Source organism: Rhinolophus hipposideros (assembly GCF_964194185.1).
Source record: "Rhinolophus hipposideros genome assembly, chromosome: 4".
Lineage (NCBI taxonomy): Eukaryota > Metazoa > Chordata > Mammalia > Chiroptera > Rhinolophidae > Rhinolophus > Rhinolophus hipposideros.
Window position 1 is genome coordinate 85,482,043 of NC_138050.1, and position 25,578 is coordinate 85,507,620.

Consider the following 25,578-nt stretch of genomic DNA (forward strand, 5'->3'; position numbering starts at 1 on the left):
AAAACCAGACTTGAAGGTTTTCTTTTCTTTTTTTTTTTTTTTTTTTTTTTTTTTTTTTTTTTTTTTTTCCACAGAGCCCCTGGCATAGTCAGTACTCAATTTGCTTTTACTGAATCAACAAGTGAAAAGTTTATGTTGGGTCATAGAAATCTTAGCTTCATTTATTTTAACTAGCCATTTATATGATTTGTCTGGAATATGAGAGACAGTTCTATAGTGGTGTGTTACTATAGAGCTGACTGGGTACTGGGAACAATGTCATAAAGAGGGATCAGAGGATGCTGATTCAAATTTTACTTAAAATATTTTATTGATGGACAATGGGAAGGCAAACCTGAATGGGATATAATTTCTCATCTCTTTGTTCTATCAGATATGTTGATAAAACACAAATTTATCAAAATCATTCTAATACCTAAGTCAGTGGTATATTTACAAATCAATTGGCTGCAAGAAAATTATTTCCTTTTTATTGCTGGCATAATAAGACAAAGTCCATTCCATGAAGAAAATAAAATTGAATGTAAGTATTAAAATAGTTCATAAACATCTTTGTACATATTAAACAATACATATATACTACCATTTATCAACCAAGAGGCCAGAGAGTGCAAGAACAATTATTTTTCTCAAACATTAAAGACTCTTTTATTTTTTATTCATGCCTACTTTATATAAGGATGATGAAATTAAAATATGGTACAATAATTTACAAGAGGACCAAGAAAAATTGTAGAACCTTAGTAATAAAACAAACACCATTTAAATCATTAAACCTTTTTAGGTGGGCCAACCCAGTGGCTCAGGTGGTTGGAGCGCTGCTCCTAACACCAAGGTCACCGGTTCAATTTCCACAGGGGCCAATGTGCTGCTCCCTCTACAGCTAAGATTGTGAACAGTGGCTCTCTCTGTAGCCGGGCTGCTGTGGGCTACCGTGTGCTGCTATGAGCGGCCAGTGAGTGGCGGCAGCCATCCTGAGAGGCCAGTAGCCAATGAGAGCTCCTTTGAGCAGCCAACTGATCACTGGCAACCAACTGCCTCAGCCAGGGGGGAACGCAAGGCTCATAATACCAGGATGGGCCAGGGAGCTGTGTCCTACACAACTAGACAGAAACAATGGCTTGAACCAGAATGGGGGAAGAGGAGGCAGGATAAGGGGGAAAAAACAAACAAAAACACACACAAGAAAACTCTCTTTAGGTGATTTTAATTTAGGGAAATGTGAATTAACTCTTGATGTCACTTTTATATTTTAATAAGTGGAATGTATAAAGACGAAAGTTGGAGATTAAAATAGAATCCTTAGACTTAACAATATCTTAATTTCACTAAAGACAATTTATTTGATGAGCAAAAAGGGAGCTCTTCATATTGTTATTTATGATGCTGTATTTCGATCCCTTCCATTGTAGTCATCATTAACAACTTTTAAATGACAAAAAAATTATGACTTAAAAAAAACTTTAAAATTACTTTATAAATTTCCATAATAAAAACAAACAAACAAACAAACAAAAAACATTCCTAAGAGGAAAGGAATCAACCTAAGAGATATATGAAGAAACCACAAGTGAATTGAATTTTATCACTCGTATTAAAACTACTACTGTGATTTTAATTTCCAAGAGTATCAGACAAATCAGTTTATTATTTTAATGACTCAGAAAACAAACAAACAAAAATACCCCCTAGAGAAGAGCAACTGAACATTGACAGCTATCCAGAGAATAAGGCACATGCACTCTTTTTCATTCTAATTAAATATAAAATACATACAGGTCACCCAAAATCATAAAGCTGTGGCTTTAATAATATTCAATATGTAATCAAGTGGTACACTGATCATGTTAAAAATGATACATACTTATTTACTATTTTGTATGAATATTCAAAATTTATTGGAGCAATTATTTTTAAATATAAAGGAAAATTATCCTAAAATAATCTTGATAGTGCTGAGTTATGCTATTTCATATTCTAGCTTAAAAAGTGGCTCACATACTAATTGAATGTTTTCCACATTTACATTGAAGTTTCCAATTCAATACTCTTGAGAAATTGGAAGACGTTTTATTTATTTTCTATATGATCAGTTTTAAATTAATGAAATATTCAACTTTTCTATTATAAGAAATTTTTGTTAGCCTTCTGTCACTTAACTTCATCAATTCTAAGTCATTAAGTGGGTGCATTGCTTTTTTCTTCTTTTTTAATCCAAACAATAATTTATTAAACAGTATGATTTTTTTGTAACCTTTGTTAATTTGACCCTCTCTTCCTCATCAGGCCAATTGAAATCAGCTTAGAGTTTATTTTTTCATAATTACTAGGGAAGATATGTGAATGATTACATGTAATGTGTATCTCACATTTTTCTCACATTTTTATTGCTGAAAAGACCTTCAAAATCAACCTCCTAATATTTTGCAGATAGAAACTGAGGCTCTGAGAATTAAGGCAGACTATCTTAGGTAAATTTTTAATTGAATAATTCTCTGATACGCTTAAAATGAAGTTTAGGAATCCGAACCCTCAAATGAGAATTTCTTTCACTGCTGAGAACAAGGTTGTACACAATCAACAACAAAGAATTATCTTTTGACTCATGTCTTAACATTTACACCATGTTGAAGTATAAGCTGTCATCATGACACCCACAGCAGAATTACAACACGGATACTGAACAGCTGAATTTTTCTGTTTATATCTCAAGTAGGAAACTAGATAATTTAAACCAAAAAGCTTACTTTTATTGTAATTTAAAGAAAATATTTTTCTGAACCATTATGTAATGTTAAATTATCTTTAAAGGTTTTCCTTGAAATTTATAATCACACAATTGTTATTTATTGAGTCTCGCAATGTTTATTATAACTATCATCTTGATTAAGTATACATCCACGTCTTTTCTCTACATAAATACTATCTTTAAATTTGTTATATTGCATCTTTAGTGGAAATTAATATCACCACATTTATATTGGTACATATACCGTTTGTGCTTTTTAAATATGTATCTCTGTGTGTCAATATTTATTAACTTTTCCAATAGTCATAATGTCTATTTTATGATTTCTTTATCAGCAAAATGTGCTGGTAGAGTTCTAAGTTCTTTATGCATGTTGTCTTGTCAAATGTTTCATGACTTATCCATCGTTGTATTATGAATATATAGTTTGCACGTGAGAAAATGGAGACAGTTAATTTACCCAAAGACAAGTATTACAGAAAAAGAATTAGATAGAATAATACGTACAAAATATTTAGTAAATTTTTTCAAACTCATTTAAGTTATGATCATCAAAACCATATCAATTTTCTTATCATTATTGCACACATTTTTTATTTCTTTGACTAGAAATGAATTATACTGCTATAATCTAAAAGTGCTATTGTGATATTTTAAAATATTTTAGGTGTACCTCTAAGGACTTGTTTCTTCACTAAAGAAAAACTTTTTTTTTTTTTGGCATGGAAAAATGATTTAATCAATAGATTTTTAAACAATCAAATTTAATTATTAATTTTAAAGCAAAATATTTTTCTTCTGAAGAACATTTAAAAAATAAGTGTATCAACTGATTAAAAGTAGGTTTAAAAATAAGTATTACATAAATGACATTCTATCACTGAACTCTTTTCTGGTGTAGTTTAAAGGACATGGTTACATATATATTTCTTATTTTCATGGTGTGACAAGAGGCTACAATAACTAACTTTATTCAGGATTGTGAGTGTGGGACAGTTAATCAGTGAAAAGCAGAAGATAAAAAATGGAAGAGAGGATAAATTGAAAGGTAATATTTTTGTTATTTGTTTTTAAATTATCATGTATTGTTCTATGGAATTCATTACCATTAAATCTATATTTAAAGTGTAGGGACAGAAAAATACATTTTGTCCTACCTTTCTAGGTTCTAGCTGGACTAATAATCAAATTTACATGAGACAGATTAACAGGATAAAAATAACTAAATTTAACACATATGTACACACAGGGCTTCTATAAGACTACGAGACTCAGGATAGATAGGGTAGTAAAGGCTTGTGTACCATCTTGATTTAAGGAGAAGAGAGGTTGTGGGTTGTGCTTTGGGACTTCAAAGAGCAGGAAGGCAATTCACATGGAAATAAAAATCAAATGTTTGGTAAGTAAATGTTTGCTGGGTCATCTTTCACAATAGGACACAGACAGGACTTTGAACAAATTAATGGGCTTCACTAGGTTCCTCCTTATCTGTCACACACTAGTTTCATATGAAACTATAGTTATTTATGATGCTGTATTTCTTCCTGGCACAGGTTCTCTAACTAGATTCCTTTTAGGCAATTGAGGGAAGGTCAAGTTTTATCCCAAGTCTTTCTTTTCTTAAAAATAATCAGCTTAAATTAATCAATATCCCAAAGGTACAATTTTGGGTGGCAAACTCTGCTCCCCCTCAAAAGGCATGTGCTATTTACTCAAAATGCTTAAAATATTATTTCACATGAAAAGTATTTTACCTTACCTTACCTCAAGGAGACTTTTTAATTATTATTGTTATTTTTAATTTCCACCTATTTTTTAATACTATGATATCCCTATATATTCTTCTTATTGTATTTCTATAAAATTCAAATCCCTCACAATTCCATGGTTTACTTCTTCTTTTTTTTTTTTTCCTAGTAATTCAGGCAGCCGAGAATTATATATTCTTCAATACTTGGACCGATTAAATATATATTAAACATATGTATAGGATTAAATATGTGATCTGTAAAGCCAAAATATCCCATATTTCCCATTGGATAAAATAAAAATGTTGATGCTGAAATTATAAATTACTAAAGCATGCTATGATGGGTATTAAGCCTTCTTATTATCTCTACATTTGGTCTCTGAAATATTTTCAATGGTTTGACCTAGATTAGCATTTCCCAACACTTTGTCCCTAAACAGATATTATTTGAAGATACTCATCACAAGTGTTTCATGTTAAAAAGAAAAAAAAAAAGTTTATAAACCCGTTATGCCATATCCCTCTTTTGATATTTCACAGTACAGCTCATTACAATGAAGTCTCTCAAAATGCCTAATAAAGAAACTCAATTCTAATCCATGGAATTGTTGGCTTTTCTGAAAAATACTTATTTCAAGTATTGGCTATTAAAGTCTCATGTAAAGAATGGTCTACAGGACACCACGAGGGAAGCACTGTTCTAGGTGATTCCATTTTTTTTTTTTTAAATTTTGAAGTTTTTAGTAGTGAAGGTTAACAAACAATGGATTTTCATTTAGATTAAATTATCCTAAATTAGAGATATTCTAGATGTGTTTATATTTAAAGAAATTGGCTTTCTTCCATTTCTATGAGGATGTCTAGCATAAAGTAGCCTGCAAAATTGGCTTTGCTGAACTGGAAAAGCAGCATATTCAGTGATTTCAATAAGCTGACCTATAAAGACCTGGAAATAGAGTCATAAATAATTATGAGTGTGTTATTCAATTCAGCCAGCTGTAGGGTTTTTCCAAACCATTAAACAACTTCCCAATTTGCTACAATTCAGCCTAAGTACTGTAATCTTTTCAAAAGGAGGCAAAGAATGAGAAATACCAAATATATGATAAGAATTTAGAGAATGATGAATATGTAATCACAATGAAGACCTAGGAGATCCGACAATTAAGTTCGTGAACTTGTTGCAGCAATGTTGTTAAACTTTTTTTCATATCAGAGGTATTATTCATCATGAATTTGTACCAACTGGACAGACAGTTAACCAACTTTACTATTTGGAAGTCCTGAAAACCTTGTCTGAAAAAGTTAGATGAAAACAACCTGAACTTTTCGCCAACAATTCATGGCTCTTGCATCACGACAAGGCACCAGCTCACACGACACTGTCTGTGAGGGAGTTTTTAGCCAGTAAACAAATAACCGTATTGGAACACCTTCCCTACCCACGTGATCTGGCCCCCAATGACTTCTTTCTTTACCGGAAGATAAAGGAAATATTGAAAGGAAGCCATTTTGATGGCATTCAGGGCATCAAGGGTAATACAATGACAGCTCTAATGGCCATTCCAGAAAAAGAGTTCAAAATTGCTCTGAAGGGTGGACTAGGTGGTGGCGTTGGTGCATAGCTTCCTCAGGGGAGTACTTCAAAGGTGACTGTAGTGATATTCAGCAATGTGTTATGTAGCACTTTTTCTAGGATGAGTTCGCAAACTTAATTGTCAGAATTTGTATAATCTGTTTTCCGTGAGTAGACGCTCATAATACTCGTATTCATGTATTATAAAAATAAAAGATGGAATTTTATCCTAACCATTAGATTTCACCTCATGCTAACATACAGTCATACTAATGTTTGTTATTCTCTGCATATACTAATACATGAGCAGATAAATAAGCAGATAAATAAGCTATGCATGAAATGTAGAGATTTATTTAAATGATAAATCTCCATTTTATCTGATGGGTCAATTTTTTTAGGAAAGTAGGATATCATTTTGTATGATCCCATATTCAGAAATGGAGCCTATGTATTTTCTCTTTAAATTCCTCAACAACTATTGTCTTCTTATTTCATGGGTCACCAAACTTTTTTGTTAATGTGCTTCTTTAAAAAGCTCTAAATCTCTTCTTTCCATGTATATTATCATTGTCATTAGATTAGGCCTTATCATTTATTTATTTATTTATTTATTTATTTATTTATTTATTTATTTATTTATTTTTTGTGGTGGACTCCATGATAATTGCCTCACTTCAGTGACATCTTTCCCCACCTCTATCTATTCTTTACAATGCATGAGAGAACTTTTTAAAACACAAATTTAATGATAACATTAAATGGCTTTAGAATGATGACAGCATATACATATATATTATGCCATATTTTTAGCATTCCAAGAATTGTTCTATGTTACAACCTTCTTTCACATAGTCATTAACCTACTTGTAGAATGTTACATAGTTTAAAAAGGAAATGCTGCTTGAGCATAGGGCAAGACTTCCTACCTCTACTACCATACTATGAACCCCATACTCAGACATGCACACACTTGATTAACTACCTGGTTCTCCGTAAAAAACTCAAATCAGATGATTTTCCTAAGTGGCACTTCCTCGATCACTTTTACCTATTTTCAGAGGTGGATGCTCCTCATAAGTGTTCTCATAGCAACCTGTTTACACTCCACTACTAATACTGGTAATATTTTATTTAGGTTATTTAGAGGTATGTTATGCTTAGCCTATATACGGTAAGTTTTTTACAATCTGATCTCCACTATCTGGCATACATTGGGCATCTAATAACTGACTGTCTATTGCAGTGTAGAGGATTTTTGCAAACATGTGCTTATCATTGTTTTCATAGCTAAATTTTAAACAGATCACTCCAAACTTCATTAATTTCTTTGACATATGGGTATGACATTTTCTCAATTCAGTATATGTATTTGAAAAAATTGATTTGCGTCGTTATGTACAGATTTGATAATATCTTGGGGAAATACAAAATATGAATGAAGCATGAATTAAATTCACAGTGATGAATTCTGAAAGCAATTAAAAGTTTGTCCTTTTGAAATTACATTATTTTGAAGGAATTTCAAAATTTTGAGTTTTCTTCTGCATGCATATATGCATATATCTGTAGGTATAGTTTATGTACAAATATATATAAACCAATGCTTATACAAATATATGTGTACACATTTATTCATAAAGAAAATATATTTAGTGTTTTTTTTTTCCTTATTAGTCTAAATTTTGGTTTAATATATTTTGAGAGTGTGTACTTTAATTGAACAGAATATCAGGCTCTATGATTCTTTACAGAGGATGAGAAGTGAGCCATTTTCTCCTTGCTATAACCATGAGAGTTAGGTCATGTTTTTTCTTTGTATGTATGAAAGTCCCCAATATAACAGAAAAAGGACATAAAACTAGTGCTATTGTTTCAGGAAAATAATTTTTGTTCTTAGAATAATACTGACTCAAAGTGAAACTTGAGTGCTTCATGACACTGCCCTTTAACTGAAACACATCTAAATATATATAATAATATTGTTCATTGCAAATATTTTTATTTACATAATAACACATATAATATGCAAGTTGAGCTTTTTCAGCGTATCAGGTAACTGCTTATCATGTGAAAGACATAAGAAAATCTTAAGAAAAGCTTCTTAGTTCAAGTAATAAGGGAATGTTAGCCTAAATAAATCTTTAAAGTATTACTAAGAACATACTATCACTGACTATTAAGTTGAGGTGAGTACAAAATATTCAAATAATGACATCCTGAGAGGAACTATCATGGAAAGGCAGTTTCAGTGTTTCAATAACAACTGAATGTGTATATTTGTTTGCATTGTCAAAATGATAGCTGAATAAAAGAAAATCAGATAAATTCATTTATTCACTACTTGCACAGTAATAAAGGCTATTATTTAGGAATCACAAAATATGATAATTTTTATAACTTCAAAAATAAAAGTCTTACAAGTTGATGTAGATGTAGGTTTTTTTTTTTTTTTGTCTGTTTTTTGTTCTTGTTTTGTTTTCACCAAGGTGAAAAATGCAAAAATGTGTCAACTCTTAGGCTTTTTTTGTATAACTTTCTATTCAGAATCCATTCAACCCCAAATTCTTCCAGAAAGGAAATATGAGAAGTAAAAAAATAAAAAATATGTTTTCAGTATACTTAAAGTTTTGCTAGAATCTATCTTTTTTTCAGTATCTTCTTCCCTAGTTTCTTAGCACCCAACGTTTCACATTTATGGTTTCCTACCCTTCTGTTTGCTTCATAGGCTGAGCTCAGGTTAGGATTTTCCTGGTTTAACTTTACCAAGTTAAAATGTAATTACTTCATATCCCATTCTTTCAGTGTTTCTCAGTATTTGTTGGACTACATAAGAGAAAGAAAAACATTAAAAAGAATAATTTCAATATGCAGAAAATGGCAACACAACTGCATAAGGTCAATTAAGAAGAAAAAACAAAACCTGATAGCAAGTCTTTAAGAAATTTCATAAGAATAAAATAAAAAAACATTTTAACAATGAAATTGCAAAGCTGGAAATAATCTTTAAAGGTAGATGACAACTCACACAGAGAACAATGATTGAAAATATGGCAATCATGTGCTTAGGTTGTTGAAAAACAAGTATATCAGTTGGCTTGGGCTGCCATAACAATATACTGCTTAAATAACAGAAATTTATTTTTAAAAGTTCTAGAGGCTGTAAGTTCAAGATCAAGGTACTAGGGAATTTCACTTCCTGGTTAGATCTCTATTCCTGGCTTGCAGACAGTCGCCTTCCTGCTGTATTCCCACATGGCCTTTCTGCAGTGAGAAAGAGAGAGAGCAGGCCCTTGTGTTCTGTTGTATTTTCCTCTTATGTGGAAATACGGACACCCGTCCTGTAACTTAATGTAACATTAATTATCTCCTTAAAGGCGCTATCTCCAAAAGCAGTCATATTGGGGGTTAGGGTTTAACATATAAATTTGAAGAGAATAAAATTTAGTCCATAACATCAAGTATTAAAAACTCACTTAGTCTATAGTGCCAGGTGGGTACTAGTCTAATCGGGGACGTCACTGCATATATTATATAAATGTCTAACAACTATGCTGTACATCTGAAACTAATATAAAATAATATCGGATGTCAACTGTAAATGAAATAAATTTTTAAAAATTAAAACTCACTTTGTATTGAGTTTATATTTGCCTATATTTACCTTAGTGAGTTGTGATAATCTGATGGCTATAAGGAACACTTAATGACAATAAAATTAACGTTTACGCACATATATAAAATTATGAAAGTTAACATTCCATTAAATTTATCCATTTTTAAGTCTATGCTGAAATTTTTATGTCATGTGATCCATAGATATGCAGACAAGTTTGTTCAACTGTTCAAATAATAACTATAAATATAAACTTCATTGATGAAAATCCACATTTGAATGAAAGGGTCTTGAAATATTTCTCATACGTAAACGGCATTAAACTATATACTCTACCACCTAACATTGCCCTGAGTATTGTGGTAAACACTGTCATCAGGTGTTTACATCAGGTATTGTAAACACTGTCATCACTGTCATTGTACATATATATATATATATATATATATATATATATACATATATATATATAATATACAGTTTATTTATGTGAATATCATATTCCTTCTGTCCATATCAAAAATTTGTGTATAATTTATTTCTCCATTAAGTATCCTGGAAATCTTCATTAACTTATCGTGTGATTCATGTTGAAAGATTATCTATAGCCCTTTTTGTGAATCAAATATGTGGTAGTTCGTAAAGCAAAATCATGATATTCTTTGCTAATCATCTTCAATTATTTATTTTCTTCTTTTTCTTCTCTTTTGGGGAAAAATAAGAGGTTACATTCAGCAAAATATATAACACACTTGTTTGTAAAATGCAGCACAGATATGTAGTGACATGATACCACTGAAGCTATTTTTAAAACTAAAAACATGTCGATAGATAAACTGAAATACTAGCAAATAGTGCATATATGTGTATATATATGCACATGTACATATGAAAGTATGCAATATAGAGCGAGCGATGGAGGGAAATTTATACTTCCTTTGAAGATAATCTGGACACCAAAACTTAAAAGCAATTCATTCCATCTTGACCCACAAAGTGATTTCACTTATTTGGCAAGATACAATAACAAATTTGGAGAGCAGTGCATAGAATAATATTTACTGGATTGCATTATTTGAGACATTTTTGAAAGAGTTTATAGGTGCTATTAAAATCACCTTTTCTCTCCCCTGAGTACTAGAGTTTCAGTGTTCTCTATGTATTGTGATCAAAACACTCATATGGATAAGATTACCCAGGAACTATAAGAAACTAAGATTTATAAAATACTTCCCTATGAACATTATAGAAGAAAAGGTAGCTTATACTTTGTCAAATTTCATTAACCTGCTTTCAATTAAGAACTTACTAGCAAATTTACGTTAAACAATGGGATTCTGAAGGCAATATCCAATTAGAATCATATAGGAATTAATATTTTTAGAAAAAATATGATAAAAATGAACTTGTTTTATGTTACATATTTTATTCTAGATTTTTTAAATTACTTATATCCATAACTTTGGACTCCTGAATCTATAAACATTCTATTACATTTATTCATTTTTAAGTCTGCTGAAATTTTATGCCACATTATACACAGATATGCAGATAAATTTGTTCATTTGTTTTTGAAAGAAAAAATATATTACTGTGTCACTAGCACTCCCTTTTTTCTGAGAATGCTGCCCTTAGAAATTGAATCTGTAGCCTATGTTAGATATAAGGAAACTTGGTATGTTCTTATTTTTGTTTCTACTTGTTTGTGCTTACAATGCATCTTTGTCCATTTAGATTTTGTATATCTTGTACATAGAAACTATATATTCTACTACTGCATATCCTCAGTGGTTTCTAATATAGTACTGAATATTAATAGAAACATAATCAATATATTTATTGATACACACTTTGCATTTCATTTGTGGCTACTATGAGTGGCTGAGTCTTTCATTAATTTAAGTCAAAATTTATATCTCACATATAATTGCACTGAATAACTTCAGACTAATGACTGGAATGTTTCTGATCCCAACCAAATAACTAAGTGAATATGTACTGAATGAATGAATCGGGGATAGTAGCACACTAGTTAGTGACTGTTTAAGAGATTACGTTGAGTTTTTCTGTTGTTATTTCTACTATCATTCCCAAGATTTGTCTTTGCTTTTATACATTTTTGATGTGCTAACAATCACTTAGCATGAGCTTGCCTAAAGTTGAAACTAGATTTTCTGACACAAAACACATTCTACTGACATCTTGCTGGCTTATTGGCATTTACCTGCTCACAGTAATTTATCTTTTTCTTTCATTTGTTTAAATTTAACTAAGGAATCTTTGTTGTGTAACTAATTGATTCTTGTTTATATTATTTCTTAAACATTTCTGAGTGTACTAAAATATAAAGTATTATTCTTATATAGCTATATTGGGCATCTCCCTTCCTAGGCCTTATTCCTTTTATATAAAAATTCAACAACAGAGCAATCTGAAAGGTAGTTAGATTGAAAGATAGATGACAGATAGATAGTTTAACAGAGTTTTACAGTGTGTATTGGTATATAATATAATTTTTATAATCATTTATAATCACTTTTATAATCAAAGACATTTGATTTGGCAGGAAAGGCCCTAAGTTTTGCAAGGCTATTTCCAAATTTCTTATACAAGAAGTGTCAGTCGTCTCCATTTTTCATCAAACATTCTTTAAAATCACCCAGTGTAAGTTATCAGTGTCCTCAAAGTTCCATGTGGGTTTTCTATAGCCAAAATGAACTGCTCAACTATTCCTTTACTTATTTTTTCAGCTACATTTTGCATCGTAGACCTCCCTTATTTAACAATTTTGTTCTTTGTCTCTGAGTCCTATATGACATACATGTGCATTTCTCTCTAAGTCTTGGTCTTCCTTATATTTTCATTCTTTATTGCCCTTCTTTGACTGTAGATTTTCACTAAGGTTTCACTGTGGCTCATTGATTTTCTCTATCTATGTTATTTTAGTCTTTTACCACTTCCAATGACTATATCATGTCCAGCTGTAAAAATCCATAATCAATATCTTAATTCTTAACTCTTCTGATAGCTATTTTTTTTTAAATTTATTGGGGTGACAATTGTTAGTAAAATTACATAGATCTGATAGCTATTTTAAATAAAAAGCTCTTACACAGGCCTATATGTTAAGCTTCATATAAATATTTTTACATAGATACTTTGAATTAAAAATCTGTATTTGTTTTATAAATATGTTATATTGGTTAAAATGCAAATCAATCATATGTATACAACAGGAAAAACAATGCAAATCCAAAATGCTACCTTTAATAAAATGTCAGAATCAATATTTTGGTGAAATCAATCTAGAAATCTCTCATTCATTCATTCATTCACTCACTCATTTTATTGACTTTCTAAGTGCTACCTATGTGACAGGAATATGTATTGTGTGTTCAGCATTGAATCAAATCAACCAGTCCCAAATCTAATGTGGCTTACATTTTAGCAAGAAGGTAAGAACGGAATGGAGCAGTAGCAAAAGACATCATACAGATTATGCATTCATTATAATTAGGCTGGTAAAATGAGTTAGAAATTGAAATAACTGGGACAAGGTAAGAGAGTGATTGGGGTTGCCAATTTATATTGGTTAGCCAGGAAAGTCATCTATGAAGAAATGGCATTGAGCAGAGACAGGAAGGAAATTAGGGGAAAAAAGAAAAAAAAGAAATGGATATCAGGCAAAAGAGTCTTCCAGGAGAAGGGGGCAGCAAATGAAAAAGCTCTGAGGTGAGGATGTGCATGACATGTTTGAGGAACAGCAAAAGCCAAGGTGATTAGAGTTCTTTGAACAAGGCAGCCGGGATATAGAAGATGAGGTATTCAAAAGTAGAGAGTAACTATATCTCAAAGGTATTGTTCTAGCTAATGTGTGAAAAATAAACAATATGGTAGCACAATAGGTAAGATCCCAGGAGGAGATAAAATTCGTCAGAAAGGAAGACTCAGAGACCCTAAACTAAGGGCATGATGGAGGAAACCTTATTACTTAGTCAAGAAAGATTGGAGCCATGACAGAAAGGCTACACTTCCTGAGCTGTAGTCATAAAGAGACACCACGACAGCCACATTATGCGGACAATAGGGAAGAAATATTATGTTTGCTTACACTCTCTGACTTTCTGCTTGTAAACTCCATTGGCTGGAACCAGCTAAGAACAAGCTAGCAAGAGAGCCAGGTGATGCAGTTCCGGAAGATTCAGTCTCACAGGAACTCAACACGACAGAGAATAGTGCAAAATGAATAACGGGGAAGCAAATAAAAAATAACCAGCACTATTTAAGAAGGATATTTGGAAGCAGATATACTAGTTAGGAGGTATTACAATAGTGCAGGTGATGATATTGCTAGCTTATTCCTGGGTTGTAGTAGTACATATATTCTGGATACATTTTGAAGATCAAATTGCAAGTATTGTCTGTCGAGTGAATTTGATGTGTTGAATGAAAGAATAAAGAGGATTCAATAAGAATATTAGGGTTATATAGTTATATAACTTCATATATTAGGATGGAAGTTTGGATGGATAGATGAATGGATGAATGAATGGATATTGAAATAAAGAGATAGACTGATAGAGATAAGAGATAGGGAGAGAAAGGTTTTATTATGAAAAGAAGCTCACTAAGCAAGGTGTATTTTGATAAATATTACTTTGAAGTCTACTTGATTTTCTTTCATTCCTCTGAACCCATGATTTTCCTGAAATACCCTTTAATTTTCTCCATGCCTGGCAAACAGGTATTTACCTTTATTAATTCAGTTTGAGGAAGGTCCCCTCTAGTGTTTCTTTACCACGTAACACTTGGCTAAGCATATCTTCCTGTTTCCTAGAGCAATTTGCCCATATCTCTATCCATAGTCATCTTTACTAAACAGAATATTTTAGTTATATTCTTACAACTACATCTTTCGTCTTATTAAATTATGACACCTTTCAATTCAGAAACAGTTCTATTATGTTTATGTTCTAGAAGAGTGCCTCTAAGACAGAATGAACATGATAAATGTCTATTGCATCAACTAATTAAATGTACTCTCCTAGATGTTAGAAATATTAATTTTAACTCATATTTCTACAAATAAAGAAGTCATGTAATTTTTATAACTGATGCCATCTTGTTTTTAAGTTTCTATTTGTACTGAAGAATAATTTATACTTAATAGTTAGAAAAATATAGAAATTAGAAAAAAAATACGGTTCACAACTATGACTATTCAGAAAACTGAAAGTTCAAAGTTTTTATTAGGGTGCTGTCTTTCCTCTCAAGGAGTCTCATACTCACTGCTTTCTCTCTAAGGTGGTATCTGTTGAAAGAGGATACTTATATATCTTTATAATGAAAGAGATGCTTCTCTTCCATACACTGATCTCTGGGTCCTGATGAACTCTCAACATTCAAATATATAATACAGAGTTATTAACTATAGTCACCGTGTTGTACATTGCATCCCTGGGACTTATTGATTTTATAACTCTAAGGCTGCACTTTTTGACCACCTTCACCAATTTTGGCCACCCACTGCCACCCCTTGCCTCTGTTCTTTGTATCTCTGAGTTCAGTGTTTTTTTAGATTCCACATATAAGTGAGATCATATAGTGTTTGACTTTGTCTTACTTGTTTCACTTAGCAAAATGCCCTCAAGTTCCAACCATTTTATTGCAAATGACAGGGTTTCCTTCTCTTTTAAGGCCCTATCACATTTTACTATGTCTATCCATTCATCCTTTGCTTTATCCATCCATCCATAAGCAGACACTTAGGTTGCTTCCATGTCTTGGCTATTGTAAATAATACTGCAATGAACACAGGTGTTCAGATATCTTTTTGAGTTAGTGTTTTTATTTTCTTTGGATAAATATCGAAGAGTGGGATTGCAGGGGCTCATGAGCACCACTTTAAACTATTACCTTCCAGCACACACACACACACACACACACACACACACATATACTTTATTATTATTTTTTTAATTTTTATGAACAATTCTGTTTCCCCTGGATATATATATATATATATATATATATATATATATATATATATATATATATATATTTTTTTTTTTTTAGTTTTATTTTATTTTATTTTATTTTTACATCCCTCACTCCGTGAACCCCCTCCCCCCATCCACCACCACCCCGACCTCACACCGAGCCATCACATTATACACATAAAATTATAGTTGGCATTCATTAATGTCCAGCCTCTGGTGTACAATGCCATGACCAGGCATCCACAGCATCCCTGAGGTGGTCTCTCAAACAGGACACATGTCCATCGGACACCCAACAAAATCCCCAAACACTATTGAATAAGTTCCCCAAAGTAATTCTCAAAAAACCCTGAGGCCATCCTGTGGTCACCAGCCGCCCTCCAATCCCTTCACCCTTCCCCCTATTTCCAACCCCCTCCCCCCCGCCCATCTAACAACTCTCGGTTTTTTGTGTCCCTAAAACTGTTTCTGATTAGTTCATACACATATCATTTTCTTTAGATTCCGCATATAAGTGAGATCTTATGGTACTTGTCTTTCTCTTTCTGACTTATTTCACTTAACATAATGTTCTCTAGATCCATCCATGTTGTTGCAAATGATAAGATTTCTTTCTTCTTTATGGCTGCGTAATACTTCATTGTATAAATGTACCACAGCTTCTTAATGCAGTCATCGACCGATGGGCATTTCGGTTGTTTCCATGTCTTGGCTATTGTGTAAAGTGCTGCAATAAACATAGGAGTGCATACAGATTTTTGAATTGGAGTTTTGGATTTCTCCGGGTAGATGCCTAGGAGTGGAATTACTGGATCATAGGGTAGTTCCATTTTCAGATTCCTGAGATACCTCCATACTGTTTTCCATAGTGGCTGCACTAATCGGCAATCCCACCAATAGTGCACTAGCGTTCCCTTTTCTCCACATCCCCGCCAGCATTTGTTGTTTGTTGATTTATTGATGATAGCCATTTTGACTGGGGTGAGGTGGTATCTCATTGTGGTTTTTATTTGCATTTCTCTGATGGTTAGTGAGGTTGAGCATTTCTTCATATGTCTTCTTGCCTTCTGTATGTCCTTTTTAGAAAAATGTCTCCTCAAGTCCTCTGCCCATTTTTTAATTGAGTTGTTTGTTTTTTTGCCAATGATATATCTGATAAGGGATTAATATCACAAATCTATAAAAACCTTACTCAACTCAACTCCAAAAAATACACACATATATACTTTAGATTGACTAATATAGCTTCTTGCAATGACTTTCAACTGTTATTGTAGTCCAGGAGGGTTATATGTAAAGAACTGAAAAAGAGTAGATAGTTTAATGATTCCTGTTTTGAAAAGGTCAACCAACTGAAAACTGGGCTGTTGGATAAAGATATATTAAGCTTCTCAACACAGCTTAATATACTGTAGTTAACTGTAAGTACTAGACAATAATAATTATATGCTTCATTACAGTATACATTATATTGTAAATTATTTCAGTTAGAAACTGATACATTGATTTTGCATATCCCAAAGTGTGTGGCATAGGGTTTGACACATTATAGTTATTTCAGTGCCTCTTAGTATTAAGATTAATAAGTCATTATTTTCTTTTATCCCTGAAGTTTTTTCAGTCAAGATGTTTGAGCAACTCATTTCATACCCAAACTTTAGAAACTACAGAGAGAGGGTCTGCCCAGTGGAATTAGCTTTACTTGGGAGAATTATTTTAATCCCTTATTGACTTGCAAGATGCATCCACCTTGATGTTTTCACAGGAACTTATTTCACTGATGATGATCAAAAGAGGTATGTTGGGCTTTGATCAGAGTAAATTTAAAGAAAGCTGGATATCTGCAAATATGCAGTGATTAAAATTCTTTCTCCATCTTCTCTTAGTAAAATGAGGGAAGTGAAATACTGACTGATACCTTATAATTAGGTATCAGTGTGAGAGAAATTAAAAGGTTTTTTTTTTTTCAAGATAATCGAGATAGGACTAAAACAAAACAAAAATTAATACTAGGTCCACACTATTAATGAAATCAGAGACTCCAGTTTTCCACATAGTATGACTGCAGTCACCTTAATAGCTTTCTTGAAAATTTGTGTCAGACAACTTCTGGGAGCATCATTTGCTTCTTATCATCAGAATTAGTGTCTCTGAGATAAAATATGGGAGAAGCAAAGGAAGAATTCTCAATCTTTCTTGTAGCAGCAGATGTTCTTTACAGGCCTAAGTCGTTCCTTCATCTGGATATAGTGTGTAGGCCACTTGCAGATATATCCCTCTCTAGGAAAGTATAACCCTTGAACTTACTCCATGACATTTGTTAGCTATGGTTAGTCTGTGGGCATTCCTCTTCACTTGGAAAAATTTATTATAATAAAAATGTACAGAAATGCAGGATTACACTGAATATCACAATTCACGTTTTTAATTTCAGGAATAGTTTCCTTATCAGAAGATGGTTTGAATTCAGGTTCTGATTTGAATACCCTGTTTTACTATAAAACTGTTCATCAATTTCAGGCAATAAGAGCTAGTTTTGAAATGTAATTATTCCTATAAGATACTAGTAAAAACTATCCAATGATAACGATTAAATTTTTTCAAGGTTTGTTTTCTTGAGGACATTGATCGTTTGAGGTTAGGTAATTAGCAGATACATGAGTTCTACAAGAAAAGGTGATCCAGAAAGTTAGTGTAAATTATAACTTGGGAGATTATCCACACCAGGCAAGTCCTGTAACAGATATTAGGCACATAAGATCATGCTAACCATATGTGGAAAGGATGGGGGAGTTTAGAAAAAGAAGCAGCAGGAAAATACAAACATACTTATGAAACATTATGAAAATACTCCCAGTTATAATATTTCTGAAGATAAATACTAGGCCTTAGGTATCTCTCTGTCATGCAGGCTATAATACAAACATAGTCCAATACACATTTCACAAGTTGAAAGTTGTTACTATATGAAACTCAAAGGCTAAGAATGGCTTCAATTAATTTAGTGTTAACAGATTAAACAAATCTCTGTTCATAAATCTAGTGGTGTCCTCAAAAAGCATAAATTTTCAATTTACATTCGACTCAATTATGTCTGATTCCTCACTGAGATGGCATAGACGGCTTACCAATCACTGTGACCAGTTTGCCAATCAGAAATGTTTTTGTGAACTAGCTAAAGGAAGCATAAACACAAATAATGGTTTCTCTGATGAATCTGCACACATTTGAATATGTTCACTTGCAATTATCCTCTTGCAAAATAAGATTACAAATAACCAAATTGTATAAAAATATACTTCTCCGAATCTCAACTTTAAAATTCAAATACAGTTAATATTTAGAAATGAGACAGCTACCTATAAAACCGTAATAACAAGATAAAATCACTATGTTTTTCTACTTGTGACTATTAAGTGTACGCAATCCCATACTAAATCATGAATTGAGAAAATCACAGATCAAGCCTAAGTCCTAAGAATATTGATTTATCTATGAAAAGACAATATTTTTAATTTAAAGTTTACTGGGGTGACAATTGTTAGTAAAATTACATAGATTTCAGGTGTACAATTCTGTAATACCTTATCTATATCTCATATTGTGTGTTCACCACCCAGCGTCAGTTCTCTTTCCATCATCATATATTACACCCATTTACCTCAGACAAATTTTTAAAAGCTCATTGAAAACACAGGTAAAACAAACATACTTAACTAAGAGTCAGATAGTGCAAAGATTTAAAAATCACAGTAAAGATGGAATTAAGAAGTTGTGGGAGATAGCAAATAGAATAGACTTGTCAAAGTAGAACGCTGTTTCCCCAAAAATAAGACCTAGCTGGACCATCAGCTCTAATGTGTCTTTTGGAGCAAAAAATAATGTAACACCCAGTTTTATATTTATTATATAATATTATATTATATTATATTATATTATATTATATTATATTATATTATATTATATTATATTATATTATTATATTATATTATATTCTACCCAGTCTTATATTATACTAAAATAAGACCAGGTGTTATATTAATTTTTGCTCCAAATGATGCATTAGAGCTGATGGTCTGGCTAGGTCTTATTTTCAGGGGAACACGGAAGGTTGGTCTGGAGGTACAGTGGGAAATGCGCCTGAACTAGGAAACACTTTCAACTGTAATGCAAGAAATTAGAAAAAGACAGCAAGACAGTAAATTCTGAATATGTTTTAGAACATTATGTAGGAGTAGTCTGAATTTTGTTTATGATTTCTTGTAGCACATGCAAGATTTCAAATTATTAGTCCTCAAAAATTCAGAAAAGAGTCGATAAGAATGTCAACCAATGAAGTGTCTTTTGGAAGGGAAAAGGATTAGTGTCCAAGATTCCAAAATATTTGTGTAATAGGATTTCGCTATTGGCTATGACTAAAAATAAGCATGCCGTCAGTGGGATATGAAATAAATCGTCTAGAAATATAGATATTTGGAAACGTCTTAGGCAATATTATAATAATCCACAGTATTGATGATACTGATGTGGGTTTGAGAAGATAAGACACTTTGCTAAATAAATTATGAATGGATAAGGTATCTCAGAAAAAAAAAAAGACTGGGAAATATTTATGTATTCATATTTTATATTTTCTAAAATTGTTTGAATCAGATTAAATAGAAGCAGCTTAAAATAGAAGTACAGGCAAAGAAATACCCTAAACTATCAATAAAAAAATAGAAGGTGTAAATCAAGTACAGGCCGTACATAGTAATGAAAAGAATAAGTTCAGATTTAAATGTGTGAGTTTGAATTGCCAGTGAAACATCTGAGTTGAACACAAATAATGATGTCTCTGATGAATCTGTGTCTTGGTTAAAAGTCAAATCACCTCATCATAATGTCCAAGATCCCAAATTGGTTGTGTAATGGAATTTTGCTCTTTACTACAACTGAAAGTATGCATGCCATCACACAGATATAGGATATGTCATTTAGAAATATAGATATATGGTGTTAAGTATATTTCTGAAAGACCATAAATATTTATGAAAAATGATTAACTTATGCAAGTAATTTCAGATGTGATAATGAGTATATTTCTTCCTATGTGTTGTATATTTTTCAACTTCAATACTGAATACATTATTTAAAATAAATCAATAGTACCATAATCATAGTAAATGATCAATCACTTAAATAGTTATGGACCAATTCTTAGGAGCATATAACCCTGTTAGTTCTACCCATCAAGAGTTACTGGACATTTTTCCCTGATTTCCTGTAAGTTTATGACTTAGAGTGATTAATAAGCCATTAAGTGACTACACAGATGTCAATTGATTAAAGTCTGATGTGACTGATAAAAACAAATTGTGTCGTCTGTAGCCTGAACAATGAGGTAAGTGTTCATGGGAGGAATAGAACTTAAAGTAGACTCTGAAAATCGGGTCAAATTTTAACAGAAGTCCCGAAGGGAAAAGGCATTACAGATATTACTTTTGTTACAAAAAAAACACAATCTATTCAGATGAGAGGAAAAAGATCAGACGAGCTAAATTCTGAAATACAGAATAATGTGTCCCAGAGTATTGTTGAAATTGACTGAATAGCCAATAGTGTGTTGTATTATAGAATTCTTGGCATGCTGATCTGAGGGTGCTGAATAATGTTTTGCAAACAATAAGAATCCAATGCATGGTTTTGAATATAGTCTTGACATGAGTAAATTAATGAAGGTTTTCTAAGGGGTGAAAAGGAGGATGGTCTTGAATAGAATAGAGTAATGATGAAAGAGACTGCAGGTATCCAGGACCTATTATAACACTTAGCAAAAAATTGATTCTACTAAATATTTGCTGAGTGAATGAATAATGAATGAATGCTTGTATGGGAGGTCCAGAGCCTACTTAGAATGCAATGAAAGCTTTCTGGATGAAAGCAATGTTCATACAGGGCACAGGGTCACTTATTTCATCTTTAGAAATTCTGAGCTTTGAAACTACCCATGAAACTGCAAACCTATGTTAAATAAATAAAAGTTAATCATAAATTATGGCAGCATAAAACCCATTTCACTTGTCTCTAATAAGAACTATCATTTGAGTTAGTTTTATGAGGTCTACTTGTTTTGATTATGCCATTATTCTCTATTTGTACTGTCAACCTAGTAATTACTTTTTGTCTTAAGGCAATCAAATATTTCTGTATGCAGAATAAAATTAATGAACCTGCTCCTTATTTTATAGATTTTTTTTTCTTGTTTTTTCAAATACTTCAGTGGGAATCACTCAGCTGTGTTTGATATAAGCTTTAGCTCGTCAGTAATTTGTGTTTTTCATTTGAAATGATAGCACTGAAAGAGAACATAGAAGGCTCTATCATATCTGCTATTCTCATTTATTTTATAATATAAATAATATCCTCAAATATTTTAGTCAGAATAGTGGTTATACCAGTAAAGAAGGACTAGAAAATGTCTCAGTCTCTTAAAATTTCACGATTCCACCCTTTGGCAAAATTATTTTCAAGTGATCTTAACGTGAATTTAAGTGTAATATGAAGATCTATTTCTCAGATTTATGAGTTTCTTTCAGGCTGCAGACTGATACTTTGTCTACAGTTGAACTATTTTCTCTTGTGCAAGCTTAAGTTGTTCCAGTCACAGCAGATACTCAAGTAATAACTGATGAAAAGCTGTGAGCAATGGTGAACCAAATAAGTTACCATTGCCAAGTTTCCAGCATCCTTTTCCGTTTTCCTCTCTCAATGTCTTTGAAATTCTATCTGAAGGGGAGGAGAGATATAGAAAATCTCTGTAGGCATGAGACAGTTTATATTTTCCCTTGCAAAACAGGGCAGCCTTACCTATGAGCTCACCATTTATTGTGTTGCTACAAAGTTTTGTGGTAACTAAACTCTCCTCTCACAGCACCTTATACGGAATATTAAATAGACTCTGGATTTATTTAGCACTGAATGTAAGACAGTGGACAGTCTTACAAACTGCTTACTACAAATACCTGATATATCTTACCCGTATCAGACCTACTTATCAGACACAGTAGGCAATCATTTTATCTTGCATTTTACAGCATATTTTATCATTTATCTTACTCATTTTGTCAAGCAGAAAACTTGAAAGACTGTGTGAAACTGGCACTTGTTTTCTAAGGACTGTCACTTCTAATAGGACTCAAATTTGTTTTGTAGATTCAAATTCTGTGAATTGATTTTTAAAGCAAAACACCCAGAAGCAAATCAAAACTCTAAGATATTATGCAATAATATGAAATATATGAAATTTTGTCGCATTCTTATGAATGCGAGAATGTTTTTATAAACTTGATAGCCCAAGGATATAGTGTTAGAAGAGTTAATAGTTTCTTTGGTCCACAGTGAGCTTAAAATTATCTTTCTGTAAGTGTTTATTCAATATTGCATTCCATTTTTCCGATGGAATTCCTGACCAGATGGAAAGTATAGATATGCTTGCTATGCTTTGTGCCGATTCTGTTAATTATCTTGCTTTTCAAATTATATCTTTATTTATGTAGTATTAATCTTATTTAAGCAATAAATAGTTTACAATATAGATATTTTCTTATTTATAGGTGTATGTTGCTGTAATATATGTTTCATAGCATTACTTTATGGTATTTTAAGAAGGTTATCTATATATACAAAGTTTTATAATGTAAATATTTTCTGACCTTTAATATAAAATTTGAATTATATGTCCTTTATATAATAAGAGTAGGTCATGCAGCACAAATAAATCCACACATTTGATTTTGTTTGCTTATGATAAGAAAAGAAGTTATTTACAATATAAGGTAGTATCTATATATGCAAGTTAGTGCAGAGAATAACAACAAATGTGTGTTCCCTGACACATTAAGATAAATTATACACAAAGAAGACAATTTTTGAATTATATGCAAATTTATTTTATTTCCTTATTTGGAGTTTGGAAAAAAACTAGCTACTTGAATAATGCAGTCCATTTTTATGAAGCAATAGTTTCAGTCATGATTTTCAATTTATTGCAAGCATTTGAAATGAATTTGTATAAATATTCTTGGAAAACTGAAGTTTGAGAAGTGTCTATGTGTAAACACACAGGGTTAAAACACTCATCAATATTTCCATGTTGCGAACGATGTGGCTATTTTAACATATAATTCAATTTCTAAAAGTATCAACAATTATTTGTATCTTAATAGCAAAATGGATGGTCATTTCTAAAAGCTATTGTTTTAATAATTATATTCCCTTTTGTTTTTTAATCTGGTTAACATATTCCTAGAGCTCCTAGTAACAGTTTTTTTAATGATCAACTAATCCCAAATTTTCCCATGAAAAGTAAAAAAGAGAGAAAAGAAGAATTGATGGAGCCAACATCAGGCATATATAAATTTATCATTGTAAAGGCTAATTATTTTTTTAAGGAAAGGAAAAGGCTTAGATGTACAAAAAATTTATTCTGACACACAAATGACCAAAAGTCATACTAAAATTTCTCCCTTTCTCTCCATTTTTCTCTCTCTCAGGTTTTTTATGTTTATTTATTTATTTATTTTTAAGTTTAGAAAGAGCACAGAGGTGTTGTTATAAATAGATATTCTCTTTGGTGATTAAAAATAAAAATGTTACTGAAAGAATAAAATAGTTGTTCTTTAAAAAAATTCTGCTGGAGATCCCTTATCCTTTTCCATACCATTCTTTTGTTTCTTTTTTTTTTTTTTTCTTATGTGTTCAGAATGAAAATGGGATCGGTGGGAAGGCAACTATGTTTAGTATACAAGAAGGGAAACATAGTCTTGAACTTAATTAAACATCTTCCCTTCCATATCCCAAAGCATCTGGTAACTCTAATATGTTACACTCCTATTCAACCTCAGAGTTATTCAGTTATCTTTCCCACATCTTATTTATGATGTCTTATATATTTTTACGTTCTTTCTGGCTCTTCCAACTGTAATTTGTATAATGGCTAGATAAATGTACATAGTTAAGGTTAAAATCCTAGTGTTAAAACTATGTAATTATATGCTAACATCATATATTAATGTACTCAATAAAATTAGTATACAGATGTGGTACAGTTTCTCAACAATGTAGGAGAAAAGGTCAGTGAGTTAACGTTTCTCTATTAATTTTCTAAATCTATATGACAGATTTAACTGTTACTCAAAATAAAACATTGATTCATTGCCATTTGTGACAACATGGATGGATATTGAGATTATATCTCTAAGCCAAGTAAGTCAGACAGAAAAAGTCAAGAACCATATGACTTCACTGATATGTGGGATATAAAACTGAAAGCAACAAAGGAACAAGACAAACAAATGAACAAAAACTCATAGACACAGACAATAGTTTAGTGGTTACCAGAGGGTAAAAGGGGAGGGGATCCGGAGATGAGGGTAAAGGGGGATCAAATATATGGTGATGGAAGGAGAACTGACTCTGTATGGTGAACACACAATGTGATATATAGATGATGTATTTCAGAATTGTATACTTAAAACCTATGTAACTTTACTAACCATGTCACCCCAATAAACTTTAATAAAAAAAGGAGAATGTGATGCTGAAAGAATCAAGGGAAAAGAGAATACAAAGAGCAACAGAGGAAGAAGAAAATACAACATATTTTAGATGTGTTTAAACAAATATACACAGAAGAATTTGTGAGGATGAAAACCTGGTGCAGCAAAGAGAGACGTAATATAGCTTAAAACTGCTGCTCCTACTCTATTCTCTCGGGTGCTGAAGTTTTGGTATAAAATTTCTTAGTTTCACTATTGGAAACTATTAAATTTGCCTCCTTGTTTTCAGTTTTATTGAGTTTTGTTTGTATGTTTTTTTTCCTAATCTGAAAAGCTTTTAAACTATACC

The 25,578-nt window shown here is 31.7% G+C and overlaps 1 protein-coding gene across 1 annotated transcript in view; it reads left to right on the plus strand.

Moving 5' to 3' along the window:
* KLHL1 (kelch like family member 1) overlaps positions 1–25,578 on the plus strand; it is a 301,195-nt gene that overhangs the window by 193,995 nt on the left and 81,622 nt on the right. The gene's annotated exons all lie outside the window — the stretch shown is intronic.